This window comes from Notothenia rossii, assembly GCF_949606895.1.
Source record: "Notothenia rossii genome assembly, chromosome: 7".
Lineage (NCBI taxonomy): Eukaryota > Metazoa > Chordata > Actinopteri > Perciformes > Nototheniidae > Notothenia > Notothenia rossii.
The window spans coordinates 23,744,182-23,752,941 of NC_136905.1; the positions used below are offsets into that span (position 1 = coordinate 23,744,182).

At 40.3% G+C, this 8,760-nt stretch overlaps 1 long non-coding RNA gene across 1 annotated transcript in view; it reads right to left on the reverse strand.

Annotated features, from left to right (window-relative positions):
* Nucleotides 1-7,997, reverse strand: part of LOC307046675 — a 34,344-nt gene extending 26,347 nt beyond the window's left edge. The window contains exons 1-2 of the long non-coding RNA XR_013810168.1: nucleotides 7,808-7,997; nucleotides 6,865-6,956 (exon numbers count right to left, since the gene is read on the reverse strand). This is a non-coding gene — a long non-coding RNA (uncharacterized lncRNA). The remainder of the gene's footprint in view (nucleotides 1-6,864; nucleotides 6,957-7,807) is intronic.
* Between the last annotated feature and the right edge of the window lie 763 nt (nucleotides 7,998-8,760).

Below are 8,760 nucleotides of genomic sequence, written 5' to 3' on the forward strand. Positions count from 1 at the left end.
ACCAACAAAGTCACTCCAATAGTAATCCTTAATTACGCTTTCATCCTCCTTTAATGAAATACTTCACATTCATCCAGTTTGTGACAGTAGTTGTAGCATTTTTGAGACTTTTAAACTTCAATTACCGCTGTTGCCGTGTGTGTGTGTGTGTGTGTGTGTGTGTGTGTGTGTGTGTGTGTGTGTGTGTGTGTGTGTGTGTGTGTGTGGGGGTGTGTGTGTGTGTGTGTGTGTGTGTGTGTGTGTGTGTGTGTGTGTCTGTGTAAAAAAAACCGGGAGAGATGAGTTATTGTTATGACAACGTGACTTCACGATTATTTAACAACTCTTTTTATTGGGTTCTTTTATTTGGGGTTAAGTACATTGTCAGAATAAGTGAGACATAGATTTAACTTCTGTTAGACAGCTTTATGCCATACATTTTTGCATACATTCACAGTAAATATTTATTCAGTATGATAACTGCCAAACAGAAATTAAATCCATTTTCTTTTTGTGCTTTGCCAAACGCCACTGTGTCAAGTGTCCTAGTTGGGTTGCCGACGGAGTTGTCCGGTATGGCAGACCATCTCGCACATGCACAGTACAGATCGGGCAGGGGGGCAGATCGGCAACAGCGATAATTAAAGTTTCAAAGTTTTGGGGGGTCGCAAATTCCAACAGGAGTCATTTGGGGGGGGCCCTGGGTGAAAAAGGTGGGGAACCCCTGCTTTAGCGAGTAAAACTCTAACACAGAAAAGACCTGTCTATGCTGCCCCAGAACGCCTCGTTGGAGATTTTTCTTTTTCCATTTTTTCTTCCTGGGTACAGTGACGTGACCATACCCGTGGAATTCCTCACACACTAGTGTCTCTTGGCGTCACTATCAAAAGCAGTGGGGGGACCTTTAGCGTCGAGCATAGAGCTCCCTGAACGTTGGTAATAGACGGGTTGGGAATGGTTCGCGGAGAAACACTCACTCAGCCTTGTCTTTTCTCAGCCGCGCTACTCCGCGGAGTCTTGCCGGCACCCACACTGACTCAGCCTTATCTTTTCTCAGGCAGTGAGTGTTTGGCGAACTGTGTGGCTTTATGTTTATGTGTGTTTATGTGTGTGCTCAGGCTGAGTTTCGCGGTCTCTCGCTGTCTCGCAGACCCCACGCAGCAACCGGGAAATGACACCAGTAATCCAGCTCACACTCAAGCCTCAAAGCGCGGAGCAGCGAGCCCTGCAACGTCCCGCCAACACGGCACCCAGACCCCACGCAGCATTCTCACATATTTGTCATTACTGGTGTCATTTTCTGGTTGCTAACGCCATTTTAACACATAATCACTGATGTTCCGCTGTAACGGTGGTGGACTCATCAGAATAGAGTGGGCGAGCTGACCAATCAGAGCACAGTGGGCTCATAGGGAGGGGGGGGGGGGGGGGGGGGGCAGGAGCTCCAACAAGCCGTTTAGGACAGAGAGTGAATACACACACTATACAGAGATGCTGTATGAAAACCAATGTGAGTTTGGAAAGTTGAACAATGTAAATCCATTCAAGTAGACCTCAACAATGGAATTATGATCAGTAGAAATGGCCATGTCATGGGACCTTTAATACATTCATATCTACATGAAAAAGGTCCAACCAAAATGTAAGAATAAGACATCCATTGACAAATTGTACTTTCTCTTTAGGTTTAGAACACAGACAAACAGACAGCTGTGCCTACTTTTCTATTTGGGAACCTTTTATGCATTATCTAAAAAATGTGGATATGTCTAAAGAACCATGGACGTTTTTTCAAATGTTCTCTTTTTTTGTACTTCTTTACATAACCGTTCCTCTTTGCTTTGAGAGCTGTAAGTCAGTTGTAGTTAGTTATCTTATTAAGCAGTGATGTAATGCAAACTTGTTTTTGTCTTGTGTGTGATGTGCTTGTAAATGTGGAAAAGATGAATAACAACAATAGGAAAAATAAAATTAAAAAAAAGACAGCTTTGCCCACAGACACAAGGTATGCAGGCAACTGTAGGATTCAAATATTTGTGGAGACAGACAGACGGACAGTGACTCTCATTCTCTCTCTCTCGCTCTGTCACACACACACACACACACACACACACACACACACACACACACACACACACACACACACACACACACACACACACACACACACACACACACACACACACACACACACACACACACACACACACACACACACACACACACACACACACACACACACACACACACACACAAAACTGTAAAGGACTTATTTGAGGTTATTATGGTATATTAGTTTGGCTTGGGAAATGACAAGGCTTTGAACAGATGCTGCCGTTGCATAGCAACCAAGATAATTTTCAGCTAGCTCTGCTTCATTGTAGGTGATACAAAATGTTTGGTAACAAAACAGGGGAAGTGAAGATATTCTGTCTACCAGCTGTGGAGAGAAAGAGAAAAACAATATGCAAGATACTTCTGAAGAATATGTTGATTTTGTAAAAGAACATACATGATTCGGCTTGTGTTTTAAATAATTACCTTGAATCAAGAGGGTTGCAACTAGCTATTAAAAGCATTGACTAATATAAAAATCACTACACATTAAAAGGAGCACATCATTGTACCATGTTTATCACATCCTTTAAGAATAATACAGTTGACAGAAAAAACTGTTGTGTAAACAGTGACACAATTTCCCAGTACTGATGAAAACATCCTGATTTACTGGAGTCCAAAATCTCCCTCAGTAGATACACATTTTAGAGAAATGTGTAGTCTGGAGCAATGACATTCTAAATCTTAATTGAACATTTGAGCGATTAAGACTAAGAATAAAACAAAAGGAATTAGTATCCCTAATGTCATACAGTATCTCCACTAGCTACTTCTCAGCTGGCGGGAGAAAGAGAGATAAGGAATTAGGAAAAGAGGAAGAAGGAAAAATAGAGAGATATAGCAGAAGTGTGAGTCTAAAGAAAGCTTTACTGTAAAACATGCTGCTGTAGTGGCAGATAAGTGTTTTTCTGGTGGGGCAGATTAAAAGACTACAATTTCCCGATGAATATATTAACATTTTATGAGGCGAATCGGGGACTGGCAATCTCTCCCCTTGCATAAATAATGAGCTGGTTTAATATGACTGCCTGGTTGGGAGTCTCCCCTGACATGTGTGAAATTGAATGGGATGTTGTGTGTGTGTGTGTGTGTGTGTGTGTGTGTGTGTGTGTGTGTGTGTGTGTGTGTGTGTGTGTGTGTGTGTATGTGTGTGTGTGTGTGTGTGTGTGTGTGTGTGTGTGTGTGTGTGTGTGTGTTTGTTGGGGTGTTGCCTGGGGATGCATGTGTGTCTGCTTTTGGATGTGTGTTAGGTATTGGCTCTAAGTGTGTGTGTGCGTAGGCAGGATGCTAATGACTAAGTCACTGGCAATGCACCAGGACATTACACACATATACATACACATGTACACAGGGGCACACAAGCACCTTGTTGATACACACAATTAAAAGCTTTTCAGCTGCAAATTAGACTGTACAAAGCTTTCCAGATTGTATTTGCATGAATGTTAAAGGGAGTACGCTAGCATTACACTCACAATTACACTTTCTCATGTCCAGGGATGCAGTCCGTAATTTTACAGCTAACCCTTGAAAATGGTGTGTACACCAATGATTTATGACCCTGCAGAGTCACATCTAGCTAGGGTCTGTATTTCTGTGTACATATTCATCATCATGTCTTTTTTAATCACTGCAAACCTCTCCACCTTCAGGCCTCCTTTTGATAAACAATCTTACAAAGATCAAGATCATCTTGATGAAAATAAAAATAAAAGTCTACATCTGTGTGCTGCATCAATTGGAAAGTCGGAGTAGCATCCAATCAGCACATATTTAAGCAGCTTTTTTTGCCCAGATTAATTGAAATTACTGATGAGAAACATTCCTCACACACAGGAAGTTGCATTTTGATAATGTAACGCACTCTCAATTTTGCCTTCATTTGTCTTTCTCAAAGAAATATGACGATGACATGTTGGTTGATACTGATATGAGCACACAATCTTTTTGTCCGTATCATACTTTCTTATTTTCAAACATAACAATTAATACAAACTAACAAATTAAATAGGGTATACTATTATTTGAGTTATTAGCGCTTGATATGAATATAAATATACTGGAAATACATCGTAACTGTTCATTTTTCTGTTTATGTTTTCACTGAGAAGTGTATCTATGTTTATTAAATGTATCTCCTCTCACTGCTCTCTTCTTGACGTACACTTCATCTTTTGTAAGTTGTTGCTGCATGCATAGCGACTTTACATGCATGCAACATTGAGTACTGTACCTAGAAAACGATATACACATTAAATGTATTATTATTATTATTATTATTATTATTATTATTATTATGGCATACGTTGAAGCAGTGATAGGTGAAAACATGCAGACAAGATATTAACTTAACATAGACACTGAAAACAGGTCTTTAACCAGACCCAATTTAGAGGAGATTGTGAGTTGAAGGACAGAAACAAAATGATGTTAGGGGTTATGTAAAAGTGGTACAAAACAAACGCTGCAAGCAATGGCAGGACTAAATGAAAAAGGAAGATCAAATAAAAAAGCTTAACATCCGTCTAAAAGGGCTGAAAGGAAAGAAAAGGTTTCATAAGAGGTTTGATAGACTTCTGAAAGAGACATATCTTTTTTCTCTAAGTAAATATGCTGGAGGTCAAAAGATTAAACTACGTGGAGAGGAAAATGTGTTTCAATAGCCTATGAAAAGGAATCTGCTTAAATATGTTCTGCGTCTTATCTATTGAGTAACTTTAGCCTTCTTATTTTTACTCTGAAATAATAAAAAAATCTCAATAGAAGAAACTTTTCAGACCTTGTTAAACCTACAAGTGCTGTTACAACATTTTTGTTTTGTAATACAATGATTGAGTATGTCCAAGGTAGCATGCCCAATGGAAGTGGCAGAAAAGCTTATAAAATAAGGGGACTGTATGATTACATATGTATCAGTTAACATGCTTTTCACTTGATGAAAAAAGGTTTTTCAACACTTGATTAAAGTGAGCTTTTAAAGGTGTTTTCAATTCAAAAACATTGGAAGCATCAAAGAATCCTTTCTTTCTTCGACAACCTTTTCCCTCCTTCATTTCTGTCTCTCTTCCTCATCCATCTCAGCTATCACACACTCTGTGACTCTTGGTGGGGGTCTAATGAAAGGGATAGCTCAGAGGGAACAAGAGATGGCATAAAGTGTGTAAGGACAAGAGGAGATTACAGACTTTCAGCTGAAAAGCCCGTCTACACTACAGGCATGAAAAAATCTTGAAGCTGGGCGTGTCTGAAGCTTGGCGATTTTTTGCGAGCAACCAATCACATGAATCTCCCGCCCCCGACATACAAAGCGATAGCAATGTTAAAACGAAGTAAACTGGATATAAACTCTCCAAACAGGCGAAAAAACTATCAGTTTCACCCACTGTCTCTGCCACCTCCCTCCATGCCTGGTTCCTCCGGTTTGTATCCCGGTAAATAGTTCCGGTCGTAATCGTAAAGAACCGGGTGATTTGCTACCGTAATATCTCGTTTGGAATATGAGGAAATGAACTGCGGTCTGGCTCTCCCAGCTTGCACGCGGTTTGATTGGCTGAGCTTGCACTGGCGGGATTTGCATAAACGGAATTTGATTGGCTGATGCCAAGCATCGAGCCTCAAAAGTTGAACATTGTTCAACTTTTGATGCCGATAGATGCTCGTGATGCTTGCAAAGCCATGCCATGCTCCCCACAATGCAGTTCGGCGAAGATAAAAAATCTTCTACGTCACCCCATTCAAGTGAATGGGTGAAGCGTTGAAAGCATTTTTTGATGCCTGTAGTGTAGACGTACCCTTCCACATGGGTTTGCCCTCTGAGGCAGAAAGACGTTTTTGGCAAAGTTGTGGAAGTTTGAGTGGAACCCTGCTGATTATTTAAAACAGCCACTGCAAAACCTGAAAAATGTGCCAGCTAGTAAAGTGTGAAAGTACTGGGTTTAAATTGATTTTGATGCGTGAAAATACAAACATGGTGTGAACTGCGTTGCTTCCAGTCCGCTGGCTCTGTTTAGAATAGTCTTTATTGGCACAGGTGCAACCAACCCCCCCCCAAAAAAAGAGGAAAAAAAAGAGTTGGGATAGGTCGCCGACCATCAGTTTTTTGGCAATGTTTTAGCTAATTATTCATTAGGAAAGAGAGACTTCAGACAAGGGATAGATCCAAAGAAAAGGGAGTTCACTACAGGTATAGCCAAGTAATGAGCTCCACTGCAACAGACAATGAACGACAGAGAAACCTTAATGAGAACAACTTTAACACAAGTGAAATCGATTTAATTGTACACGTGATAAAAATGAAGAGATTTCTTTCACCATGAGACAAGTTGATGAAAGATGGTGGAGCCCTTTCAGAGCACTTCACAGAACCTGGCATTAGCCATGCTATGAGTGGCCATCTCTTATTCCCTTTACTCTGTGTGTTACTTTAGCCCTTAGCTCCCAGACTCTATTAAAGCTCTGAATTCTGACGCTGGCTTCCCTGGAGCATGGCAGATTAGCGGGAGAGGGTCAAGAAAAGTTCAATGATAAAGGCCAGTTTGGGAGGAGTTGGGGGGAGATATGGAAGGGAGAAAGACAGAGAGAGCAGAAGCAAAAGAGGGAGAACGTTTTGAAAACGAGAGAACGAGAACTTTCACCTTGCTTCAACATGATGAAATATCCCAAGACATCAGTAACTGATCCAGCATAAAGGTTAGCCTATTTTTAGATGATGTGTGCAATTTTGTCCACACACATCAGCATGCATATGTGAGTGGTTAAAGTTTTTACCTTGACAGGGATAGGAAGGTGTTACCCTGGACGATACAGAATGGAGCAGTGTGGCTGTGACCTCCTGTGATGAAGTATGAATGCTGTGCCCCCTGAGAAGTGTGGAAGCGTGGAGATATAACTCAAAGTTGAACATAACCTTGACAGGTCATTAAGAACATGCGTTCACGCTTTGAGTAACTTTCAGCGTTACATGTTGGAGGTGCTATCCATAGAGATTGGTGGTGGGCAATAAGAGAGAGTCTGCATGTTGTAAAATACGAATGATAGGTTAAGTGAGTTACGCTTCAGCAATGTGGTATAGGGTACAGCATTCATTTAAACCAAACTTTGAATAAAATCAATCAATTGTTTAGCTAGAACTCTAAGAACAAATGTCCCCTGGGACAATACATTTCAATTTGAACGACTTTCCACTGCAAATAAAGCTGCCATTATCAAAGTTACACAGTTTGGGTCAAAATAAAGTGGTTTGATATTGGAGGGCGCCCATAACCCCTGTCTTTAATCATTTCAATTGTATTAATTGTCACATTTATGAAGACTTTACAGTCAGTCTAAGTCAACATGATCATGCTTATAACATTGACCTTTTATAAATATTGTTCAGTGTTAGTGTAATTCAGTATGCAATTTGAAGGTGATTCTGTTCAAAGAACTTATATTTGAACCATTTTTACCGAAACAAAACACAAGTCTCACAAGAAGGGTCTAAATGAGCCCTGAGCGAAAACATGCTAACGCACTTAGCACAAAACTCTAGGTATAAATCGATCAATATACTTATCGGATCTCTACAAACAACCATGGTTAACATGCTGAGATTCCACAGATTATAGAAATATAAGTATCATCACTGAACGATAAGAACTCGCGACAGGGGAAGCAAATACAGACAACACACGACGTAGCTTTAGGTAGCAAAACACGGAGATATGCTCACCTTTAGCTGTTATTCTGAACAAAAGTTGTGTTCAATGGCATTAAAACGAGAAAAATGCGGCTGAAGGTTAATCCATAGGTTAATCCAATGTGTCTGTCACTTTGAAAAAAGTATTGACAATCCATAATTCAATTTGTAGGTTAAAATCGGAGAATTAATATTAGCTGCTAATGGTAGCCACCAGAGTGTATCGCCTTTTCCGGTTTTGGCTATGCGCCACTCTCATGGATGTATAATAAGAACTGGATACAGCGTGGAGGCGGGGCCTCATTCATTCCTATGAGAGTTGCTAATTGGCGCATGATGATAAAATGGCCCAACTTTTGAGAGAGCGAAACGTCACAGATTACCCGGCATGCCTGAGAAGTACCCGTATGTGCGCTCACAGCGCATGCGCAATTTTAACCAAAATGCCCGTTCACATCAAGCACGTCAATTTGCGTACACGTATCAGCACCGCATGTTCATGACAGCATGGCAATGGCTTGCTTTTATGATGGATTTGATATTAACGAGGCGGCAGTTAGCAGCTAGTGGCTAGCTAGTAATTATGCTAATGTGCACATCAATCGTCATGTACTTATATTACGCTGTAACAGGATCTAGTGATATCCAAGCAACAGAGCTTCATTTAGCATGAAAGAATTATTGCACTGCATATATATATATATATATATATATATACAGTGCAATAAGCTTCTTAGTGCAATAAGAAGCTACAGGGACGTTAATCTAACGTCGGTTATATTAACTTTATTTAATACAACATTTACGGTACAAGATTTAATCATACAGCCCATGTAGTATAATATTTTACAAATGATGAATTACAGCAAACATGTGCAATATATCCATTATTACAGCTCTGTGGGATGGCAGTGGGACGATATGGGTCCGTTGTTATTGTGCATCCATGGGTAAAGATAAACGCATGTAGTGCTGAACCTGCTGAA